Source organism: Balaenoptera physalus (genome assembly GCF_965194825.1).
Source record: "Balaenoptera physalus genome assembly, chromosome: 5".
Classification (NCBI taxonomy): Eukaryota; Metazoa; Chordata; class Mammalia; order Artiodactyla; family Balaenopteridae; genus Balaenoptera; species Balaenoptera physalus.
Window position 1 is genome coordinate 52,111,782 of NC_138884.1, and position 26,184 is coordinate 52,137,965.

A 26,184-nucleotide genomic window follows, 5' to 3' on the forward strand; every position below is an offset into this window, starting at 1 on the left:
CACAAAGTGGCATCACTCAGCCCGGGTTGTTAGGATCACATCCAGATGGCCCTCAGGAAACATCTGATAGAAATTGGTAAGTGTAGGTCACCTGAAATGCACCTAGAGAGAGGAGATCCTGGGGCAGGGAAGGGCTTAGGGGACCGGCAGAGCCAAAGATAGCCAGACACAGGATAAGATAAGGCCTGGGTGGGTCAACAGGGAGACATTAGATGAAGTCATTAAAGGAGCTCAGGGTCAGGTCTGGTTTCTAACTGTGATACTAATTTTTTATCAAATCAAATCCTGGCCAGGTACTTCCTATGTGGAGTGAAGGCTGCCTTAGAAACTGGCATGTTTTTATATCTACAGTACTTCTCTCACTTCCTGAACAAGTATTGGCCTGGGAGCACGTCAGTACCCTTTATTTTTGTGGGGTGTCCAGGCATGCAGTGTTCCATTTCCAGCAGCATCTGGAGAGACTGACACCACCCTCAGCAGAGGGAGCAGAGCTGTGTTTGAGGGGAAGCATCTCCAGTTATACAAGGTCAATTGGTTCTCTGTAAAAAGTGACAGTGTCCACGTGCAGTCCTAAGGGCCCTTTTATCCATCACACGTGACAGGTTGGCAGAGTAAAGACTCTTTTCTTCCAGCAGTGATGAGAATATGTTCTTATTTTGATTTAAGTACATAACCAGAAACAGACTAAAAAGGCATTATACAAACTATAGAAATGAGTCAAAGATCTACAACAACCAAGCGAACGCACCATCAAAAAAATGTCACATTTAAAAGTGTAGGAAACCTGTGGCATTTTTTAGTCACTTTTAAGTGCAGCTTGAGGAAAGTGGCAGCCAGATCCCCAGCCCCCTTTTGCAAACCTGAGAGAGAGCAGACTGATCTGCAATGTTCTAACCTGTCTGTGGGCTGCCTAAGGATTGGTCTTTTGACACCTAACTCAGAGTTCAGACAAACAAAAATGGCTTAGATCTCAGAATAAGGGAGCCATGGGAAGCAGCGGGTATGATTTGTAAAAACGGTTGCAAAGGTAACTACAGACCCACAGACACCAAGGACAAGAGATTACTGATTGAGGAGTACAATAGAACAGCTAAGGCCCCAAGAGTAAGCAAGAGTGAGACTCTTAGAAAAGCAAGACATTTAAAAGCAGATGTATAAATAGGAGAACTGGGGGAAAAAAAACACACACACTGGTCCAGAGACAACACAGGCCTGAAAAGACCCTAAGACATCACATTAGGCTGATTACAAAGGTCTTCCCCTGTGTAGAGCAAGTATAAGAAGACTGGGAGAGGTGGCTGTTTTTTAAAATGCCCAGTTTTCAACAAAAGATCACCAGGCATACAAAGAAACAGTAAAACTAGGCTCATTCAAAGGAACAAAATAAATATCCAGACACCATACCTCAAGAAACAGGTTTTGGACTTACTGGGAAAAGATTTTAGAACAACTATCTTATGTATGCTCAAAAGGTTAAAGGAATACACCAACAAAGAACTAAAGGAAATCAAGAAAACAATGAAATGAAAATGAAAGTGAAAGCACAACTTACCAAAACTCATGGGATGCAGGGAAAGCAGTACTTAGAGGAAAATATAATGTAAAAGCTTACATTGAAAAAGAAGAAACATATCACAATCAGCCACCTAACCTTACACCTTAAGGGACTAGAAAAAGAAGAACAAATTAAATTGAAAGCTCAAAGAAGGAAGGAAATAATAAAGATTAGAGCAGAGATAAACAAAGAGAGACTAGAAAAACAATAGAAAAAAATCCATGAAACCAAGAGTTGGTTCCCTGAAAATCAACAAAATTGACAAATCTTTAGCTAGATTGACTAAGGAAAATAAAAAAAAGAAGACTCAAATAATTGAAATCAGAAATAAAGACAAAGACATGGCTACATATTTAACAGAAATAAAAGGATTATAAGAGATTACTATGAACTGTACACTAAAAAACTGGATAATCCAGGTGAAATGGATGAATTCCTAGAAACACATAACTTACCAAAACTAAATCAAAAAGAAACAGAAAATTTGAATAGACCTAGTAAGGAGATTTAATTGGTAACCAAAAGTTTCCTGGCAAAGAAAAGCCTTGGACCAGATGACTTCATGGATGAATTCTACCAAATATTTAGAAGAACTAAGAAGAACCAACACCAATCCTCTCAAACTCTTACAAAACTTAAAGGAGAAGGAACACTCTCTAACTCATTCTGAGGCCAGCATTTCTCTGATACCAAAGCCACATGGACACTACAAGAAGAGACAACTGTAGACCAACATGCCTTATAAACAATGATGCAAAAATCCTCAACAAAATACTGGTAAATCCAATTTAGCAGCATATTAAAAGGATTATGCACCATGACCAAGTGGGATTTATTTCTGGAATGCAAGGGTGGTTCAATATATAGAAAACCAGCAATGTCATATACAGTATTAATGAAATGAAGGGGAAAAGCACAGGATCATCTCAACTGATATAGAAAGAGCACTTGACAAAAGTCAGCACACTTACATGATAAAAGCACTCAAGAGACTAAGAATAGAAGAAACTACCTCCACATAATAAAAAGCCATATATGAAAAACCCACGCTGAACATGATAATTTTTGGTGAAGGTTGAAAGCTTTTCCTCTAAGATCAGGAACAAGACAAGGATGCTAGATTTTGTCACTTCTGTTCAACATAATACTGGAAGTCCTAGCCACAGAAATTAAGCATGAAAGACATCCAAATTGTAAAGTAAGAAGTAAAATTATCTCTGCAGACAACATGATTTTATATGTAGAAAACCCTAAAGATCCACCCCCCCCCCCAAAATTGTTAGAACTAATCAGGGAACAATGTTTCGGGATACAAAATCAATACACAAAAATCAGTTGCAATTCAATACACTAGTAAGGAACAATCCAAAAATAAAATTAAGAAAACAATTCCATTAACAACATTATCAAAAAGAATAAAATACTTTGGAATAAGCTTAGTCAAGGAGGCAAAAGACTTGTACTCTGAAAACTACAAAACATTGCTAAAAGAAATTAAAGACACAAATAAATGGAAAACCATTCTGTGTTCATGGATTAGAAAACTTAATATTTTTAAGATGTCAATGTTTCCCAAAGTGATCTACAAATCATTTTCAACAAGGGTACCATGTATTCAGAAAGGACAGTCTTTTCAACAATTGGTGCTGGGAAAATTGGATATTCACATGTAAAGGAATAAAACTGGACCCTTACCTTACACCATATACAAAAATTAACTCAAAATGGATCAAAGTCCTAAACCTAAGACCTAAAACTATAAAACACTTAGAAGAAAACATAGTATAAAAATTTCATCACATTGGATTTGGCAATGATTTCTTGCCAAAGAAACATATAAACATATATGTTAACATATAGTATAACATATAGCTATAAATGCTTACATTGAAAAAGAAGAAATATCAAAACATAACAACAGAATTTAAAACTTGGATACATCAAAGAACATTATCAACAGAGTGAAAAAGGCAACCAATGGAACAACAGAAAATATTTGCAAATCATATATATGATAAGGGGTTCATATCCAGAATATATAAAGAACTTTGTACATCTCAACAACAAAAAAATCAATCTGATTTTAAAATGCACGAAGTACTGCAATAAACATTTATCTAAAGAAGATACACAAATGCCCAATAAGCACAGAAAAAGATGTTTGTTAGGGAAATACAAATCAAAACCATAGTAAGATACTACTTCACTCCCTTTAGATTGGCTATTTTTTTTTTTTTAATGGAAAATAAGATGTGTCGGCAAGGTTATATAGGAAACTTCGTGCACTGCTGGTAGGAATGTAAAACAGTGCAGCCACTTGCAAGACCGTTATGGCAGTTCTTCAAAAAATTAAAAATAGAATTACCATATGATCCAGCAATTTCACTTCTGGGTATATATCCAAAAAAGTTGAAAGAAGGGTCTCAAGGAGATATCTGTACACTCATGTTCACAGCAACATTATCCACCATAGCCAAAAGGTGGAAACAATCCAAATATCTACCAACAGATGAATGGATTAAAAAAATCTGGGATATACATACAGTGGAATATTATTCAGCCTTAAAATGAAGGAAATTCTGACACATGCCACAGAATGGATGACCCTTGAAAACATTAAGTGAAATAAGCTAGTTACAAAAGAACAAAAATTATATGATTCCACTTATAATATGAGGTATCTATTCAAATTTATAAAGCCAGTAAAATGGTGATTGCCAGCGCCTGGAGAAAGAAAGGAAATGGGGAGTTAGTTTTTAATGGGTAGCAAGTTTCAGTTTGGGACGATGAAAGAAGTTCTGATGGATGCACTTGGAGGGCATTGTGCTGAATGAAAGAAGTCGGACAGAGAAAGACAAACACTGTCTGATATTACTTACACGTGGAATCTAAAACCTATAACAAACTAGTGAATATAACAAAAAAGAAGCAGACTCACAGATATAGAGAACAAACTAGTGGTTACCGGGGGGAGGGGGGCAAAAAAAGGGTGGGGAGTGGGAGGTACAAGCTATTGGGTGTAAGAGAGGCTACAAGGATGCCTTGTACGACACGAAGAATAGAGCCAATATTTTGTAATAACTGAACATGGAGTGTAACCTTTAAAAATTGTATAAAAAATATACACAGTAAATATTAGTTGTTTTACCTCTCAAAAAAATTCTGAAGATGAATCGTGGGGTGATAGTGACACAACAATGTGAGTGTACTTAATGCCACTTAAAATACTTAAAAGGGTAAATTATATGTTATGTATATTTTACCACAAGAAAAATTTAAGCAAAGTAAAAGTGCATTTTCATTTAGGTGAAATGTTAGCAATGAGACCCAGACTGATACAATGAGAAACAGAAAGTTTCCTGCCTATGAACTCCCTGTGGTAATGGGAAACTCTACTCGTCCCAGCCACTGCTGCAGATTTCCTGGGCACTCTGGGTGGGTGCCACCACGCCCACCCTCAATTTCATGTCAGTGACACAAAGCCCATTGCGAGTGTACCTTGTTTGGTGTCACGCGGTGGCAGGACAGGACAGAATTTCTCAGTTCTTACCAGGGAATATAGTCATCATCAACTTCACACAGTGAGAGTCTCAAATTGCCCACAATCTTATCTAGCTCTTGCCAGCAGGAACACCTTTTTTATCTTAAGGTAATGAACTCTGAATCATTAATACAAATCAAGAGCTGAACAACGACGGAAAGTTACACACCCACGATTCAATCAAGATAAACGCCGAGAGGCCACGTGCTCCCACCCCCTGTGATTTGGATGCTTATATTACCCAGCTATGGTGAGCGAGCCAGTTCTGACTGAAACTGCTTCCCACTGAAAACGGGTAGCGGAAAGTCTCCCAGGAGATTGTCTGTTAGGCAGCTTCCCCACTGTTTCTTGGGGAACACAGTGCAGTAAACAGATCATCTCAGGGGGCTGTCAAATAGACAAAACAGGAGTGAAGGTAACAAAATCAGCCCTTAGCAAACAACGTAAACTGGCATTAAGAAGAAGAAAATGGTGATTGAAAGAAAAGTGTTACTTGAAAGTAATAAAGCCAAAATCAGGAGAAAAAAGCAGAAAGCAAAACCAAAGTAAGTGTAAATGAGAAAATAAATTAAAATGACATTTGAAAATGACCTAACAACTTTCTAATAGAACTGAATCCAGTCAAGCTCTTCAGGCTCCAATCTGGAGGCAGGTAAAGTGAGGTGTGAACAATCAAGGCCACTTGCTTCTGTTCTGCAGGTGACAGCTGAGCTAGGACTCTTACCTGTGCACCTCTCCCCTGCATCCTCCTTTCATCCTTCCTCCCCTTCCCTGGTTGATTCTTGGCCTAACGTACTTCTTGAGGACCAGGCATTGGGTTCAGATCGATTTAGGGAATAATATACATCTTGATGCATCTTGAGGGCTTCCTATGACTGAGGACAGGACCAGTAAAGGACAAAGACTCAGGAAAAACTGATGCTCAGAGAGGTTGTGTCCAGATAAGAGGGCAGAAAAGCAAAGCCTGGCCTAGAACTGCTCTGTCTCTCATTTCCCTGAACCAAGACGCCCCAGGTCCTGAGCTGAGCAAGTCCACACCCCTTTATGAAGCAGGGAATGCATTTTGTCCAACGCTGAACTCCTCATCGCTGGCTTCCAAACCTGGCAGTAACATCTGTGTCTATTCTACATCTCACTCCCAGTAGGGAGACAGAATTCACAAAGGCACCAAACAATCCAGCATCTTTGTTTCTATGTGGAACCTTGAGCAAAGATGGCAGATCCCTAAGAACAGAGCTACAGCCTAGGCTGGGACAACAGCAAAACCACAGCACATAGGTGTCCATTCAGGATCCTGAGGTCAGCAGTTCTCCAGGTCTTTTCTGACCACTGCCCTTGGGTGCACCCTCACCTCCTAAACCCAGCCCTGAGGTGACCCAGACTTGCCTCTGCCCCACCAAGAACACGATTGCGTTGTAAAGTCTTCCTCCCTCTCATCCTCTCTTTCTTCTGTGTGTTCTGGGAATCCATCTCACTGCACATAATTAATGATAATAATAAACAGGAAAATAAAGGGCTACTTCAATCATACCTTAGAATATTCCAGAGTAACACAGAAATTGACCATTGTGTAACTCTGAGCCTCAGTTTCTTCGTCTGTAAAATGAAGACACTCATGGAGAAAGATTAAATGACATGATGCACCTGAAATGCTTAAAACCATGCCTGGCTCACAATAAACACTCAGTAAATGTCAGACACCAACCACGGTTCTTCACCTTGACACAAACTCCAGCCTCCCTTTCTAGATGCCACTCCTTGTAGTACTCAGGGGTGTTGTTTGCTCATTTTCTCACATTCCATTTGCCATGGTGTCCAGAGCATTTCTTATCAATTTCGCATCAATTCCAGATTAATCTTCTTCTTCCCTTACAAAAAGCGGGCACAACAAACAAAATGAGAAAGTGCCTCTTTTCCTTTACGATAAGCATCGTTTGACGATAGCCACCTCTGTCCTTCCAGGCCACTGTCATGTTCACGTTGAGATATATTGGAGTTCTTACTCCGGAACCTGTGAATGTGAACTTATTTGGAAATCTGGTCTTTGCAGAAGTCATCATGTTAAGATGAGGTCATGACAGTGGACCCTAATCCAATATGACCTGAGTCCTTACAAGAAGAGAAGAGACATGCACAGAGGGAAGATGAAATAAAGACACAGAGGGAGAACACCCCATGACAGTGGAGGCAGAGATTGGAGTGATGATCTACAAGCCAAAGAACTCCAAGAATTACTGACAACATCATAAACTAAGAGAATGACCTGGAAGAGATTCTCCCGAGACCCTTGCCCTGCCCATGCCCTGCCAAGACACTGATTTTGGACTTCCAGCCTCCAGAATTATGAGAGAATAAATTTCTGTTGTTTTAAGCCCCTCAATTTCCAGTACTTTGTTACAGCAGCCCTAGGAAACTCATACAGGGAGAGATTTAATTCCTTTCAGTTTAAAGGTGCCCTGTACTGTTTGACAGGGGAAGGTTTTCAAAAGACCCTAGATATCACAGTCAGGTTCCTTTAATAAGTGACTCATGTATTTATTATTTATTTAATCTCAGGATAGAAAACTTATTGGCGATGTAATTCACTGACCATTTCACTTATTATGACTTGGGTATATATGGATGAAAAAGTGTTGCCACAGTAATTTTGCATTCCATTCTGACGATATTTTTTGGTAACTCTCAAATTTGCTTCCAATATGTAGGAGCTTTTCCTATGTCTGAATTTTCCATCAGTGGGAACTTTAGCTAATAAAGCATTTGCTGCAGCATACACAAGAGCTCCCCAGGGATCTCTTTCCACTGCTCAAGTGATTTTTCTCTTCTCTCTCTTCTAAAAAAGAAGGATACTGAATCATTAAAATGTTCAAAGCTCTGAGAGGAAGATAAGCCATTCAGGTTGAATGATTAAGAACATTAAAAAAACATAAAAGAGAAGACAGGAGTTCAAATCCAAATAAACTTCATTTGTCTAATGCACATCAAACATTATTTATTTTGAACTTCTCTCCCTTGGCCAGAGCTGTAGTGTGAGGCTAAGTTCTGGTATTTCCACCACCTGCCCTTCTTCTTTCTGATGCACAGCTCCTTCTAGAGAAATGCTCTGACCTTTGACTCTTCTTCAAAACTGCTCTTCCTTAGCTCTTAACTGATCCCTCCTCAAGGACAAAGTGAAAGGTAGAGTATGCCAATAAAATAAGCAGAGGTTTTCAAGCACACCACAGGGTAATTGGGAAAATGACTGGAAGATGAGTCATGTGCTTCAGGTCCGGAGCTCACCCTATAGGTATTTAGGGTGCATGGCAGACAGATGCACTCCTGTCCATGCATCCAAACCAATGTAATATAATCTCAGAGACAGCTTATCCTTCTATTTTTATTTTTATTTTTTTTTAATTGAACGGATTGATTTTATCCTTTTTTTAAAAAAATAAATTTATTTATTTATTTTTGGCTGTGTTGGGTCTTCGTTTCTGTGCGAGGGCTCTCTCCAGTTGTGGTGAGCTGGGGCCACTCGTCATCGCGGTGCCTGGGCCTCTCACCATCGCGGAGCACAGGCTCCAGACGCACAGGCTCAGTAGTTGTGACTCACGGGCCCAGTTGCTCCGCAGCATGTGGGATCCTCCCAGACCAGGGCTCGAACCCGTGTCCCCTGCATTGGCAGGCAGATTCTCTGCCACTGAGCCACCAGGGAAGCCCTAGCTTACCCTTATATATGCCAGAAGAAAGCCACCTCACCATAAAACTCTTAGAAGAGAACATAGGCAAAACAACCTCTGACGTAAATAGTACCAATGTTTTCTTAGGTCAGTGTCCCAAGGCAATAGAAATAAAAGCAAAAATAAACAAATGGGACCTAATCAAACACACAAGCTTTTGTACAGTAAAGGAAACTATAAACAAAATGAAAAGACAACATACGGACTGGGACAAAATATTTGCAAATGATGCAACCAACAAGGGCTTGATTTCCAAAATATACAAACAGCTCATACAACTCAATAACAGCGACAACAACAAAACCCAATTGAAAAATGGGCAGAAAACCTAAATAGACATTTCTCCAAAGAAGACAAACAAATGGCCAACATGCACATGAAAAGATGTTCAACACTGCTAATTGTTAGAGAAATGCAAATCAAAACTACAATGAGGTACCACCTCACACCAGTCAGAATGGCCATCATTAAAAAGTCTACAAATAACAAATTCTGGAGAGGGTATGGAGAAAAGGGAACCCTCCTACACTGTTGCTGGGAATGTAAACTGGTGCAGCCACTCTGGAAAACAGTATGGAGGTTCCTCAAAAAACTAAAAATAGAGTTGCCATATCATCCTGCAATCCCCCTCCTGGGCATATATCAAGAGAAAACTATAATTAGAAAAGATACATGCACCCCAATGTTCTTTACAGCACTATTTACAATAGTGAAGACATGGAAACCTAAATGTCTATCGACAGATGAATGGATAAAGAACACGTGGTACACATATGCAACGGAATACTTCTCAGCCATAAAAAGCATGAAATAATGCCATTTGCAGCAACACAGATGGACCTAGAGATTATCATATTAAGTGAAGTAAGTCAGATAGAGAAAAAGAAATATCAGATGCTATCACTTCTATGTGGAATCTAAAATACAACACAAATGAATTTATCTAGGAAACAGAAACAGACTCACAGACATAGAGAACAGACTTGAAGTTGCCAAGAGTGAGGAGGGCTGGGGGAGAGATGGATTGGGAGTTTGGGATTAGCAGATGCAAACTGTTATATATAGAATGGATAGACAACAAGGTCCTACTGTATAGCACAGGGAACTATATTTAATATCCTGTGATAAAACATAATGGAAAAGAATATGAAAAAGAATGTGTATATATACATAACTGAATCACTTTGCTGCATGGCAGAAATGAACACAACATTGTAAATCAACTATATTTCGATAAAATTAATTTTTAAAAAAGAAGAAAGTCACCCAAAAAGGTTTTTCTTAACTTGAAATAGTACTTACTCTTATCTATATCATCTAAAAGCCTGTATTAGGAATATATTCACTGTGGAAATGACTTAGAATCTACTTACATGAAGGAAACTTAAGTCTAAATCCCAATTTGAGCTGAAAATCTCAAGTAAGTAATGAGCATATTTTTATATTTTTTATATTTAATAAAAAGGCCATATAAATGGTTTGACTTCTAACAGTTAGTACACAGATCTTATATTTGACATAATTTAGGTCGAGTGTATAATTTGGGAAACAAGATCAGCAGAAAAGCACCATGAAAGAGAAAAGACGATAACTGAAAGCATTCCAAACACCAGCACAGAGAGACTGAGCGTCGTATAGTTCATGGTCATCCAGAAAGACATCTGAGAAACGGCACCATTTTGGAAGCTGTTCGCGTGGCAGAGACACGGCTTAGTGAATACTGCCTCGGTTTCCCATGAACCTCCCTATGTGCTGCAGGTAATGCAAAGGGTCCAGGGCGGATGATGCTGCAGGCAGTGGGCTGCCTTAGAGGATCAAGCACCACGCTCGGGGGATTCACTGCTCTTGTAATGAGAAGATGCAGACCTGCTCCTTGCCTGGGGGAGGCTGGCCTCTCATCTCTCAGGACTGCTGTTTCGCTAGCACACCCTGAGAATGGCCTGGATAAAATGCAGCTAGAGCCTTCACTCTTAGCCTATCTAGAAAGAGCACACAAGCACTCAGGGTCCATGTGGATTGCATCTCCCCACATATCTTGAGGCTATTTCAGTGGGTAAGGGAACCAAATAAAAACACTATTTAGGGGAGGATGCAGAGAAATTGGAACCCTTGTGGAAATGCAAAATGGTGCAGCCACTATAAAAAACAATATGAAGGTTCCTCAAAAAAAGTAAAAATAGAATTAGCATAATAAGCTCCAGCAATTCCTCTGCCGGGTATATGTCCAAAACAACTGAAATCTGGATCTTGAAGGGATATTTGTATACCCATGTTTATCACAGCATTATTCGCAATAGCCAACAGGTGCAAACAACCCAACTGCCCGTAGATGGATGAATAGATCTCTTAGTCCATTCAAGTTGATATAACAAAATACCACAGACTGGGTGGTTTACAAACAATAGAAATTTATTGCTCACGGTTCTAGAGGCTGACAGTCTGAGGTCAGGGTGCCAGTAAGTTTGGGTGAGGGCCCTCTTCTGGGTCTCAGACTTTTTTTTTTTTTTTAATTTTATTTTATTTATTTATTTATTTATGGCTGTGTTGGGTCTTCGTTTCTGTGCGAGGGCTTTCTCTAGTTGCGGCAATTGGGGCCACTCTTCATCACGGTGTGCGGGCCTCTCACTATCGCGGCCTCTCTTGTTGCGGAGCACAGGCTCCAGACGCGCAGGCTCAGCAATTGTGGCTCACGGGCCTAGTCGCTCCGCGGCATGTGGGATCTTCCCAGACCAGGGCTCGAACCCGTGTCTCCTGCATTGGCAGGCAGACTCTCATCCACTGCGCCACCAGGGAAGCCCTGGGTCTCAGACTTTTGTTGCATTCTCTCATGTTGGAATCAGGTAGGGATCTCTCTGGAGCCTCTTTATGAGTCACTAAGCCCTTTCTTAGTGGAAGACTTAGTCACTTCCCAAAACCCCCTACCTACTAATACTATCACCTTAAGGGGTTAGGATTTCAACGTATGAATTCTGGTGGGATACAAACATTCAGACCACAGCAACTGATAAACAAAATCTGGGATATACATACAATAGAATATTATGCAGCCCTAAAAAGAAGGAAATTCTGTCATGTGCTATAATATGGATACTCAAGGACATTATGCTACTGGAAATAAACCATCACGAAAGGACAAATACTGTATGATTTCACTAATATGAAGTATCTAAGGTAGTCAAAATCATTGAAACAGATAGTAGAGAGATGGTTGCCAAGGGCTGAGGGGATGGGGAGGGAAAGTTGTGTTTAGTGGGTTTAAGTTTGCTTTACAAGTTGAGAAAGATCTAGAGATCTATTCCACAACAATGTGAATATACTTAACACCACTGAACCGTACACTTAAAAATGGTAAGGATGGTAAATTTAATGTTATGTTTTTTTTACCACAATTAAAAAACTATTTTGTATTTCCTTTGCTTTTTTTCCTCTAATCCTTTCAAAACCTGGTATTGAATTGAACAGCAATATACGCATGTAGTTTAAAAATACCATTCATCGCGTACTCATGGCATATCTTTACCCAGAATGAGAAATGCTATTAATAATTTATCTTGTATGCTTCCAGAAATAGTCTATATATATTTACATGCACATATACGTATATGTTCATCTTGGAAATTTCTAATGGGAGCACAATAAATACATCCCTTTTCCTAGCTGTAAAAAAAAAAAGGTTTCTTAAATCTCATTATGAATAAATGCATTTGATAATCTTGTACACATGAAACTTATATAATGTTTTAAACCAACGTTACCTCAAATAAATAAACAGATCAATTAATTAAATAACCTCATTGTTTTCAAAGGAATGAATTCCATATAATACTATATTATTCCATAAAATGGAGTATCGTAATTTCTTTGTGTTCACCTATTGACAGAAAACTGGATCTTGACTGTAAACAATGCACTTAGTTTTCTTACAGGCACTTTCTGTGCACCTCTGAGTGTTCCTGTGGGACTAACTCCTAGAAGTGGAATTGTTACTTGGTGTAGACGATATATTGACAGGACTTCAAAGCATTACTCCTTTTGGGCTGTCATCTTCAGCGCTCTAACTAGCGGGTGCTTTTGAACGCTTAAGTTTATAGAAATTGTCCTCCAAGGACGTGCATAATGCTGTGATGAACATGGGTGTACAAACATCTCTTCAAGATCCCGCTTTGGGTATATGCTTTGGGCATATCCCCATCTTAGGCCATTTTATGCTCCTACCAGCACTGTCTGAGAGTGCTTGCTTCCCACGCCCTGAGGAGGAGGATCCCCATCCTGTATCATCACTTTATTCACCTCCAACATGAATCCTCTGTACTGTGGTGAGGTGGTTTGAGTGTGGGCCCTGCAGCCAGACAGCTAGGGTTCAAATCCTTATTACATCACTAACTAGTTCTGTGATTTGAGGATAGTGAACTTGAACTTTTCATGCCTCAGTGTCCTTTTCTGTAAACTGGGCATAAGAGGGCTGTTGTGAGGATGTGTTTAATAAATATGTATAAAGCGCATGAAGCAGTGTCAGGCACTCACTAAGTACTCAGTATAACACTTCTTATTGGTTTAATAGTTTTCTTTAAATTGATTCTCTTTTTAACCTTAGTTTTATGCTAAATGCTATGTAATAATATCATAGATCAGATGTATACTATCTATATCTTATTCTGAAAGACATCAAATTACATGCATACATTTAAAATGAAAAGAAAGTATTTCTAGGACACAGTTTGAAAAGGACTGTCCTAAGCAAGAGTATTAGCAAAGGTTTTGTGGAGTTCAAGTGGGAGAGGTTACATTGTGTCACACTGATGTTGTAATTTTCATTTCTTCATACTGAATCCACACATCATACCTTAAATAGATACAAAGTGGACTACACCAGGGGTAAGCAACCTAAACCCAGAACCAGCTGGCTGTGTGGCTTTTTAAATAAAGTTGTATTGGAACACTGCCACACTCATTCATTTACATATTGCTTCTGGCTACTTTCACACAACAGCAGAGTTGAGCAGTCACAACAGAGACTGCATGGTCTACAAAACCAAAAATATTTATTATCTGTCCCTTTATAGAGAAAGTTGGCTGGCCCCTGGTCTAAACCAATATTTCTCTCTGTCTGAGACCCTTAAACATGCTTGAACAGCATCCAGCTTCTCAACTGCTGCCCTAGTCTTAGCCACTCTGAAAGTTTGAGGTTTGCTGATCAGAAATTCTCAACATCTCAAGAGTTTTGAGACTGTGATATTAATATTAAAAAAAGTACTCAAAGCCTGTCTTCCTGTTTTGCAAAATTTTAAACTTTCATCATTGCTTTTGTCTATACAAATATATAAAATGTGGTCTGCATCAAAGGCAGAAAATTGTTCTAACTGTTAAGTGGCATAGGACTGCAGAGTGCAGAAACCATAGGAGTTATCAAGGGCTGTGAACACAGCAGTGCTCTAAACACTCCACCTCTGCTGTGGGCCATTTTCTCAAGATCCCAATTAGTTTGGTACCAAACCACTTGAGTCTTTTATGTCAAAACAACAGACCCAGGAAATCACCCATGAATAGCCTGAAGTACATACCATATCTGTACCTTCTGTACATTTACATTATGTGTGCAAATTGTAGAATTTTTAGACTTTGACTGTCGTTCCCTATGAGACCCACTATTAGTACAACATCCTATGAAGCTAAGCTGCCAGAACTGCAGTCACGAGGAAGAATTTCCATGAAACCCTGGTGAGATGCTCCCTGGGCTGTCCTGCCTTCCACCTTCCCAAAACTTGGCTCTGCAGCACTTCCTTTCAATGAGTCTGCTGCCGGAGCACCTTTTTTGGTAAAAATTCACTTTTTCCATCATTTACTTTTCTTGATCAAAAACAATACTCTTGCCATCTCCCAAATGAATAAAAAAGTCTACTTATAAAGCTATTTCCCCCACAACTCTGCCATACTCTGTTCATATTACTGTTTAAGATTTACCTTTTTCATAAAATATATCCTAATTTCCATATATCTCTAATAACACCACTTCTGGAACTACTTCATTCCAGGAAAAGTAAAACTGTCATTTGTAAGATGTCTCAAGAGTTGCTATTTATCCTGCTGCATATTTAAAATTCTACTCACCACCACACCCCTCCCTCCCAACCTGATAACACCTGGCAATTCAAATGAGCAAAATCGTTACTTTTGCAAAGCAATAAAGTAAGTACAAAGGATATCGGGATAAACAAGCTGTAGTCCCTGATGCCAGAATTGATGTGAAATAAGCACGAGGTGAATAAATATGGCAAAAGAAAAGTAATACTTGAGAAATAAAAATGAAAAATCCTAGGAGTAGAAAAAGAAGGGCGTGTCTACACAATTTTAGTACAGAGTAAAAGGGATTTGAGTGAAGGTTTTCAAGTTGGGAAGGAGTGTAATCGACAAATGGAAGGAAGGACGCTCCACACCCACCGAATGCAGCTGGCCCTGGCGAGAGGCAGTTGTTACTGGATCCTGGGTTTCCAGGGACCCATCGGCTACTTTGTGGTAGCAGCTCAGGTGTCTCATTCACTTCTCTGCCTCAACCTTTTCAGCTGCTCTGAGAGTTTTCGACAGACCAAATCCAGCTTTTATCTCTATTGTCACTGAGACCTGCAATGAAGGGCAAATGGAACCACCTCTCTCTCAGGTTCAGTAGGGCATCGTCCTTGTACAACTTTGTGGGGAAGAAGTGTTAAGCCTCTTGTTACACTCAGGCTTGGCACCGAAAGCCTCTCATCACACAAGCAGCATCACACAGTTGGCTAAGTTTTAACTTAACTAACCATCTGGGTTGAGGTCTGTTTGAGAACAGCAACTTTTCCTTAACTCAATCTAACAACTCCTTATTGAGAATCTGTAATAGGCCTCGCCCTCTGAGGAGATTAACCCCTGACCTAACGGCTCTCAGAGCCCAGGAGGGGGAGACATGTACAGAAAATTCGACTGTGGTCCACAATGGTAAGTGCAATCAACAAGACTGTCCATGGTACAAAGTCACTGCCTCGGGGATCAATGCGCTTGACGTAATGAGGTGAATGGTTAGGACGGAGAGGGCCGTGTCCCTGACAAGGCCAAGTACATGGAAGAGATCGATACACAATCATTGAAAGGCTGCTCCTATTCTGCCCAAAACCACCCAGTCTCAGAGCCAAACTTGAAATCGGCAAGCCTGGAGCTGGCACAAGCCTCAGACAGCCAAGGCACACTCTGCAGACCCTTCTTTGCAACCTCCTACCTGATGTGGGGCTTGGCTCTGTTGAGTCATCAACTCATTAGCAATAAATGTATTAACCTAGACCTGAAATAAACCAACATATATTTAAATGACTGAATTAGCAGGAATCTCTGTCAAGAGAATTTCCGCTCCTTCTACCAATAGAGCTTCACACTTAGCAGAGTGTCTGCTTCCTTACATACAAACCCTCCTTATCTCTGAGTCCAGTTTTTCTTATTATGATTTGACACTGTTCTTATCCCTCTTTATTCTGAAACTACACAGTCATATGATCTTTCTATTTATACCAAGTAAACGTAATTCTTTTAAACCTGAATCCAATATTCTTTATTAATTTGATTATGCAATATTTCAAACATCCCCCCAAAACAGATATGCATGTACTGATAATCTAGATTTATTTTAACAAGGTAAATATTTTGCCATATGTGCATCAGCTCTTTCTCTTAAATAAATGAAGTAGTGCAGGTATAACAAACAGTCCCCTTCCCAACCCCCATGCTTCCAGTATTTCCGTGTCTTTCTTCTGCCCTGCAAATTTGGGGTCACCTTTGTTGCTCTCTTAGAGCACTGTGAGATTGTTGTGAATCTCAATACAATATTAATTAGCCTTATTAATTAGTCTACTTGGTGTTCTAGGTTGGAAATGATCTAGAGAAGAACAAAGGTTCAAACGATTTGCTATGTCTATTTTATATTCATTTAAGCACCTACTGCTACCTATTTTTTCAAGGCGAAAGAAATCTATTAAATAGAATTATTTATACTAGAACTGATGTTTATTTCATGTAATTTCTTTTCTTATTTTTCTCAAATATATTTTGCCAGTCCTTTCCTAGAAGAATGCCTTTTTCACACAGAGGGCCTGCATAGGAAGAAAAATGCACTTAAATTCTAAGTTTAATTCAATGCATCTTGAATAACAATTTCCATCTTAAATTCATAAAGGATATAACTTCTGAATTAGAGTTCTGATGAGTTTTTAATATGAAGAATAAACTCCTAATGAATGCAGAGTATAGCGATTCAGGAAATATTATAGTTCTCAAAGATAGGACTAACTTTAACCACTTGATTGTTATTCACTGATAACAATGAGAAAATACCTGGGCTCCGCCCCCCTAGGTTGGTGACTATCAGGAAGAAAGAGGGTGTCTTGCAGTCAGAGGGCACTGGAGCAAGGTTCCTGAGGCCCTGTTACAGAGAGCATCACCTGTTCAGGCTAACACGTGCGTGGGATAAGCTGCATCCTAGAGCAGGCGGCACAGTCTCCTCTGATCCAGGCAGCTGGAGGATAGTTAAGGGGCAAAACAATTTCCCCCACAGATGGGACTTGGTTCATCCCAGTCAGTGCTTCTCACAATCTAGCTTGTACTGGAATCCCCTGCTCATCTTGTTAAAATGCAGATTCTATTCAATAGGTTGGGGTGGGGGCTGAGATTCCATATTTGTATCAAGATCCCGGGTGATGCTGCTGGTCCGTAGGTTACATGTTGAGTAGCAGGACTCATAGCAATCTAGGTCCTTTAATTCATAGAGAAAAAAGGAAGGCGAGGAGTAGAAAGATAAGATGTATAAGAAGAGGAAAGCAGAGAAATAGAAAAGAAAGCAAAAGGTCACGGAGAGAGAGTGAAAGAGAGAGAGAGAGAGACAAAGAACAGGAAATTTGATAATATGGCCCTCCCAGCATCCCTCCCTTCTAAGTGCCCCCATTAGGGTGGACATCAAGTCTTTACATGGCCCCACCCCCCAATCCAGGGGCTTCGGTGCTAAGTGTAGGGTGGCCTGGGAGCCGTCCTGATCAGATCAGCTCTTCACAGGTGGTGAGATCTGAGACTCCCCTCAGCCAGAGCCAAGTAAGTCCGAGCATTTCCTCAGATTTTTGAACCAATATAGGAAAATGAATGCCAGAAGCTAATCCACAGAAGGCACAGGGCAGGGCTGCCTCTTAGTTACAGCCATGCCAGAGACCCAGCTAAATCCTCCCCTTCTCCGTGTGGTCGGATTCCCAAATTACCTAGACTGATTCAAGTTGATTTTCTAGAATTTGTAACAATACAGATAGAAGAGGGATATAGGGAAAAATGGAGAGAGAAGAGAGAAATAAGGAGAAAAGTATTTAATGATAGGTGAAAAAAATACATAAGGAAAGAATAGAAGGATAGAGGAGAAGAGGGAGAAATAGTAAGGAGATGAGAATGAAGACAAAGTATTGATAAAATAGAAGAAAAAACACCCAGGAATTGCAGGAGGAAAGGTCCCCATGGCCAATAGGGACCCAGTGGTCCCTGGGCCAGATAAGCCTCAACAGAGGACACCATTGCAGTGGACACCATTAGGCACGGTCTCCCGAAAGGAGAGGTGGGTATTGGCCTGGCTCTCATTGAGTCAGCCCATTGTTCCCAAACAACTGGAACGGGGAGGGAGAAGAGACAGAGTCAGGGCAGGCAGGTGGTCTGGGAGGGACAAGGCTTGCTATAGGGTCCCAAGAAGACCAAATAGGTGCCCAGGAGGGTGGTGATGGAGCTGCCCCAACACCCCTCTAGAATACTGCCAGCGCTCTAGGCTGCCCACTCACAGATCTCTCCTGCCCACCAGGGATGCTCACAGACCCAAACTCAGAGCAGGACAGTGGTTGGCGCCCACACCTCTCCCCAGCCTGGTCCAGAGGCCCCCAGGGAGCTCAGAGCTCACATTAGCTTGCAGGTAAGAATCCTGGTTCGCAAGGGCTGCCCCACAAAATTCTTGTAATGAATCTAAGAGTCACAGTAGATTGATGTAAATGTTGGCTGACATATTCTCAGGGAAACAGTAGAAAATAAACATTAGTGAGCTCTGTCAGTGATCACTGATCTGCTGCACTGCTCACTGCAATGCTGTTCTATGATCCTCAGCGTCCTAAGACTCTGGCCACTTCCTGATTTAGTTGGGCTGAAGTTGCAAACTCATCTTCTAAGTCCTATGGACGTTTAGCACCAAGCTTGGTCAAGCCACCTGGTTTACTAAATGACCGATATAAACCATGATTGCTCACATCGTATAGGAAATGCACCCCTTCTAAACTTGTTCCAACAGTGATACTTCTTCCACTACATTTCAAGTGAGGACATTTACTCTGCACATCAAAAGAGTTTGTATGTCGTGAGATGTAGTGCATCCCTTGGTGAGAGATGGTGATGCCTTTTCTGTCATGTAAGACACATGCCTATATTTCCATTTAAATAAAACCCTTTTGGAATGTATTTCACAGATCTGAGTATTTGTTTAATTTTTTTGGTTATTTTCACATAGAAATCCAACTCAGCCATGGAAGCAGTCACTCATTAAGAAAAAATATTAAAGTGGACCATATCACCAGTGAAGAACATAATTTCTTTTTTTAAGAAAGTCAATTTGGATAACTAACCTTCAGTAACTGGACCTGCAGTCCTCAAATCTTTTAGTCAAAGACTTTGTGGCCAGCCATGTCTCAATTTTATAATTTTGAGAATTTAAAGAGGTATACATTGCATTTCACATATTAATTAATATTCCATGGCAGACATGTGGCAAAGCATATGGACAACTTGCCCAAAGGAACATAAGTAAAGACCTTTTGTCTTATTATCATCTCATGTCCATTTTCAGTAAGGAGTTAGGATAGACCTTTTTCTCAGAGTTTTCGGAATTTGGAAAGAGTTAACATGTATTAGCGGACAGAGTTAGCACAGACAGCAGACAGACCCAGAAGAACAAGAAAAGTCACTTAAAAAAATTATGGCAGGGAGAACATCCACAAAACTTTTAAGGCCAGAGAAGGAGTGCTTGATTTGGACTTTCTTATAAAAGTAGAAGGAGGCTTCCTGAGAAGAAAGCCAATACACAGTCTTTCTTGCTGGGGGTCAAGGTTACATCAGCGAGACCACAAGCTGGGGACACTGCTGTGGGTGAGAGCAACACTAGTGATGGCGGGGCAGCAGCCTCTCAGGGGGGACACCTGTGACACACCAACTGCGAGCAGGTGCTCAGATACCCCTGCAACATGACTTCATATGACTCTGGAAAACATCTTCAGATCCAATGAGAAATGTGTTTGCTAGGAAAGGATACCAAATGCAGAAAGAAAAAAAAAATCAGAGATGTATAAATACAGTGGGGTGGGCAGAAAGGCCTCAAAGATGTCCAGGCCCTAAAGAAAGGAACTGTGAATATGTTACTTTGCATGGCAAAAGGGACTCTGCAGATGGGATTATGGTTAGGAAGACTGTCCTGGATTACCCAAGTCGATCCAGTCTAACCACATGAGCCCTTAAAGTAGAGGACTTTCTCCAGCTAGAAGAAGAGGAAATCAGAGAGGTGCAGCAGAAGAACAAGAACAAAGAGCAATTTAAAGATGAAAGGGACTTGACCCCCTGCTGCAAGAACAGGCCACACAGAAAGCATAAGGGATGTGGGAAACCTCTAGGAGCAAAGACCAGCCCCCAGCTGGCAACCTACAGGAGATCAGTGTCTCAGTCCTACACCCACAAGGAAGTGAGTGAGTGTGTACGCAGAAGCATCAGGAGGGCAGTCCTGACTGCTGCCCTCTGAAAGGACTGCTTGCAAGGCTGGCCCATTCCCAAGACTCTAATGATAAAGGTGGCTTACTGTGCCTAATGTTTGTTCAAACAGTGTGGTTCCTACTCAATACCTGCCTTCCTTCTGGGAGTCTGGGATTTTGTTACATGCAAGGCAGAGGGTGCCTACATGATGAGCCCCCAGTACATGAGTTCACCTGGTTGGTAATATTCCATGTGGGTTTCTATAACTCACTGCTGGGGGATTAAGCTAGTCCCATATGACTTCCCTGGGGGAGGACTGTAGAAACCTGGGCCTGATTTCCTCTGGGCTTCACCCCAAGCACCCCCTTCCTTTGCTCATTTTGCTCTGTGTCCTTTCACTGTGCTAAATCATAGCTGTATGACTACACACTGGTCCTGTGAATCCTCCCAGCAAATCATGGAACCTGGGGAAGGTTCTGGGACTCTCCAGACACCTTGAAGGACAAGTCTTCCCCAGAGGCTCCAGGAAAAATGCCTTAAGCAGAGAACCCAGCCAGGTCTACTGTACTTTAGACCTACAGAACTATGACATAATAACTCTGTCTTGTATTAGGTCACTAAATCCATGAAAATTTGTTAAAGCAGTGATAGGAAATTAAGTAAATGGCACCATGAATAAACATATTACTTTCACTAATGAAGAGTATAATATCTCAAGGACATTTTTTAAAATCTTAAATTCATTCTCAAGTTAACATCAGCAATTCATATCTAAAACAACCACGTGAAGAAGGGGTAGAACCTCTGGTAAGGTATATGGTTGATTTTTAAGAGCAGCTGACATTTTGTGAGAGGTCTGGAAAGCAGCCAAACCAGCCCAATCTTTTTAAAGAAACTGTGAGTATAATGTCAGAATCATCAACTAGTGTGATTTACTGCTGTCAATGCCAGTTGTGTATAGTCGGGCCCAGATTAGGACAAGAATTCACTTAACCCACGGTGGTGCACGCAGAAGATGTGAGGATGAGCCCTTTTCCTAAAGGAGCTCAAACTGTAAGAGAGGAGAAACACCTCCACTGGAGCTTCAAGGATCACTAAGTTGAGACCAAGGGCTACAGAGAAGCACAGAGCAGGGAGCCAAGGAAGGCATCCTGCCAGAACGTAGATTCCACTCATTCGTTTTAATTCAGCAAACATTTACCAACGTGCTTGGCCCCAGGCACCATGAAGTGCTGGGGACACAGGGAGGGATGCAAGCTCAGCAGGAGTGTAAGGCAGGCCACTTTACCCATGTTTATTGTGTGACAGGATGGATAGGATTGAGGGGTCCACTTCTGCCCTCACCTGCATGATCTAGGATTAATAATGCCACTATATTCTTGACCCTACTTCCCCAAGGGTGCCTGACCTTTAAAGAAATCAGCAGAGGGTGATGCTTACATTTGATTCCTCTCCAACCTGCTTAACTAAAAACAAGAATTGTTAGAGTTGCTCAATCAAATGGGATTGGAGCGGGGCGAAAATATGAACCTTAATTAATACAATGAAGAATAAGTAGGCATTAACTATTAGTTAACTAATTTTGAAAAATAATATTTAATTTTGAACAAAAGTTCTCTATGTAAGTAGATGTTTCATTAAGCTTTAACTTACTTAAGCAATATTGACCTTAACCCTGCTTTGGACTTGGTGTTCTTAGAATAAGCACAACATTAATATCTGCTTCGGATCATACACATGGCAATTACTTGTTTGGAAACCTTAGGTCAGCCAGCCCTAAAAACATTCACATAGGGCTTCCCTGGTGGCGCAGTGGTTGAGAGTCTGCCTGCCGGTGCGGGGGACACGGGTTCGGGCCCTGGTCTGGGAGGATCCCACGTGCCGCGTAGCGGCTGGGCCCGTGAGCCACAATTACTGAGCCTGCGCGTCTGGAGCCTGTGCTCCGCAACAAGAGAGACCGTGATAGTGAGAGGCCTGCGCACCGCGATGAAGAGTGGCCCCCACTTGCCACAACTAGAGAAAGCCCTCGCACAGAAACGAAGACCCAACACAGCCATAAATAAATAAATAAATAAATAATTAAAAAAAAAAAAAAAAAACATTCACATAGCCCTTCCCACTTTGTTCTTTTATCTAGTATTAGACAACTAACTAGTTTTTCTTGATTCAATTTGCATCAACATTTATTGACTAACTAATAAAAGCTCCAGGGATAAGAAATTAAGTAGACCACAATCCATTAAGTTATAATAAGCTACAGAGTTCTAAGGAAATTCAAATGAGGGCAGTTTGTTACACAACGAATATTATCATTTTGTTGCCTGTTAGTTGTATACATAAGCTATGTGCTAAGACATAACGGCTTTTTAGCTGACAATTTTCTTCTTACTCTGACAATTAAGAAAAAAAATTTCTTAAGTGATACAACATTCTTAGCCTAAATTAAATGGAAGATACACTGTGTATTTTTTATTGTGGTAAGATATACATAACAAAAAGTTTAGCATTTTAGCCACTTTTAAGTGTACAGTTCTGGACATTAACATTCACATTGTTGTGCAAACATCACCACCTTCCATCTCAAGAACTTTTTCATCTTCTCAAACTGAAACTTTGTCTCCATTAAAACACTTACAGTCCATTACTCCCTTCCCCTGGCTCTTGGCAACCATCTAAATTATATTTTTCATAAGAAGAAAAAAGTAATTTCTTCTCCACCTGATGAATCTTCTTCAGGCCACACCCCATCAGCCAATTGCAAACCTGCTGCAGACCTTTACAACACTCTACTCTTAGAGCTTCTCATTCAGAGCAGACTGTGATTTAAAGATATGAAATGCTAAATATAGAATAAATTACATAAATTTTAATATTCAAAAAGTTAAGCAAACAAAATTTAATTCTTCTAAAAGAAGCATGGATATGTAATCAGAAGTAGAAACTATGTCACTGATGTAAAACAGTTATGATTCCAAAGAATCCTAGGGATCTATTGTCCATAAATTACAAGGGGCCACATGGTGCCCAAGGTCCTGTTGGAGCAGGAACTCAACATATCCCTCAACAAGTCCTCCACAGAGAGACTCTCCATTACATCTATTTTTACATGTTCAGGGTCTTTCAGAAATTTCAGTTTATCAGAGGGCACAGAGAAAATGAATTTGCTTTATTTAAAAATGCTGAGGCAATATAAACTATTGTGTTTGTTATAAAACAAAAATAAAATCAGTTGTATGTGACTTATTTATTCCTTAGACTTCACACTATTTAAAGGAATAATGGGAAGACATTTTCAATATTTCGCTACATTATAAAATTGTTTTACTTATTTCATAAATTAGCCATGGACGGTGTATTCTGGAACGTCACATGTGGCTTACATTCAGTGGAAACATTTTCAAGTAACTTAGGAGGCTCTGGTTCTATACTTGATCTGACAGATGGGCAGCAACAGGCAGTAACTGGCATAATTCATACTCCGACAGACTGCTTTTCAATAAAGCACATACCCAGATGCTTTCCTCTCGTCGATATTGCTTCCAGTTCCTCCCGCCATCGCCGAACATCAGGAGGTAGCTGGTCACCCAGTCGGAGCTCCCGTATCCTCCCTGGGTGGCCACAGCTGTGACCTCCATTCTTTCTCCAAAGTCAATCTGCAGCCACTGGTATTTATTTGACACAAGGGGAGACCAGCCACCAGCTCCTTTTTGTGGGAATAAAAATAAGAAAACCGGTAAAGACAGAGAAATCTTTGAAATCTATATTAACCTGTAAGAATGGGGTCATAAATAAGATTTATGAAAATCATAGTTTCAAATTCTGCATTATATAATGCGCCTCATAATTATATAAACACACTCACATACACACACACAAACACAAAATAAAAACACAGGTTAAATGTAAATGGATGAAGCCTATATTAATTGTTTTCTTTCTTAGTTCATAACCCCTGACTCTCTGGTATTGGGGTGTCCCGCTAAGTGAAATTGCTTAATGTAATAGGTGGACAACTAAACACCATGCCATTACATCAGTGCTTGGAACTAGTGTCTTTATTGGCTTCAATGCATGACTTGCCATTTGTTGGACATAAACAAAGGGCAAACCTTCCTTTGTTGGAAAATAACAAACTTTCCTTTGTTGGAAAATAAAGCTAGAAAACCTTAATTCTGGATTCCCAGCATGAGGAAGTACCATGTTGAATGTTGGGATAACAAAGATGGCTATGGCATAGCCCTACACTCAAGGTGCTTACAGACTCATAGGAGAAGCAGACATTTCAAAGAACAATTTGAAATGCAATATGGGAGGGGTGGAGGTGAAAGTGATTTCTGTGCAGGGAGGGAGAGTTCTAAAAAGGTAGCAAGGAGGGTGAGAGAGAACCCAGAGGAAGTGAATGAGGAGGAGTTTCTCAGGTATTCAAGACAATAGGTGCAGAGTGGAAATTACTGTGCTTTGTCTTCTCCAGTGCCTGTGAGACACCGAAGAATTAGGGATACCTGTGAATGTATGATTGATATATCTTGTTCTTCTAGTTTAACAGAAACATGAGTTTTGAATTTGGATTTAGATGTCATATTAAATTTTCTGAATTTAAATTATTATGCAATATAAAAATTGGGAAACAGGTTTGAAATGCATTCTGGAACTGATATTTTGCTAATTATCCATGTCTAGAAAACACAGTGTCATGTAAACAGTCCCTAACACAAAAAAACTAGCTTTAAAAAAAATTTTCCCCATTGTCCTGACATCTCATTTGAGGCTCTCATAATAAGGTCTGACACTTTAGACAACATTTATTATCTTTTTTATTAGGGGCTATTATTAACATCCATGTCCTGTTTACAAAAGCTGTTACGACCAAGTACATGTCAGGAGGTGTGTGACATGGTTACAAGACAGCTCAAAGGAAAATGGAAGTGGAGCGCTTACATCAGGGTGTGGAGGTGAAACTACCAAGTGGGCACATCTGTTGCTTCACTATGTCCTCCGCTAATGGCACTACGTGTATAACCCTTAGCAAAATTTAAAGCTTACAAATTCTTTAAAACTCAAATTCTTTCTAAGATTTCCTCATTTCCTGCAATCTTTATTCCAAAATTCCAAAATTTCCTCTCAACCACAAGCACAATGTCTTTTCCTTTGATCCACATCTTAAACATGCCACAACTCTGGCTGTTCTGTAATGCATTATTAAACTTTTTATTTTGAAATAATTTCAGATTTACAAACGAGTTGCAAAGATGGGATAGGGAGTTCCTGTCTACTTTTTACTCAGTGTGTCCTAATGTTAATATCTGACATCACCATGGTATTTTGATCAAAACTAAGCTATTAACACTGGTACAATGGTAACAAAACGACAAACTTTATTTTGATGTCTCCAGTTTTTCCACTAACTAACTCCCTTTTTCTGTTCCAGAACCCCACATTGCATTTACTCACCTTGTCTCCTTAGTGTCTTCCAACTTGTGATAGTTTTCAGTCTTTCTTTGTCTTTAATAACAAGATTGATCACCACCCAACACCTCCCTGCTACTTCTACTGATTTGTGCAAAGGTCCCATCTAATGTTTGATGAATGATAAGTCCTTCTGGGTT

At 40.2% G+C, this 26,184-nt stretch overlaps 1 protein-coding gene across 1 annotated transcript in view; it reads left to right on the top strand.

Moving 5' to 3' along the window:
• Nucleotides 1-26,184, top strand: part of LOC309661506 (uncharacterized protein) — a gene marked incomplete at its 5' end in the record, with an annotated part of 243,732 nt that overhangs the window by 104,217 nt on the left and 113,331 nt on the right. The gene's annotated exons all lie outside the window — the stretch shown is intronic.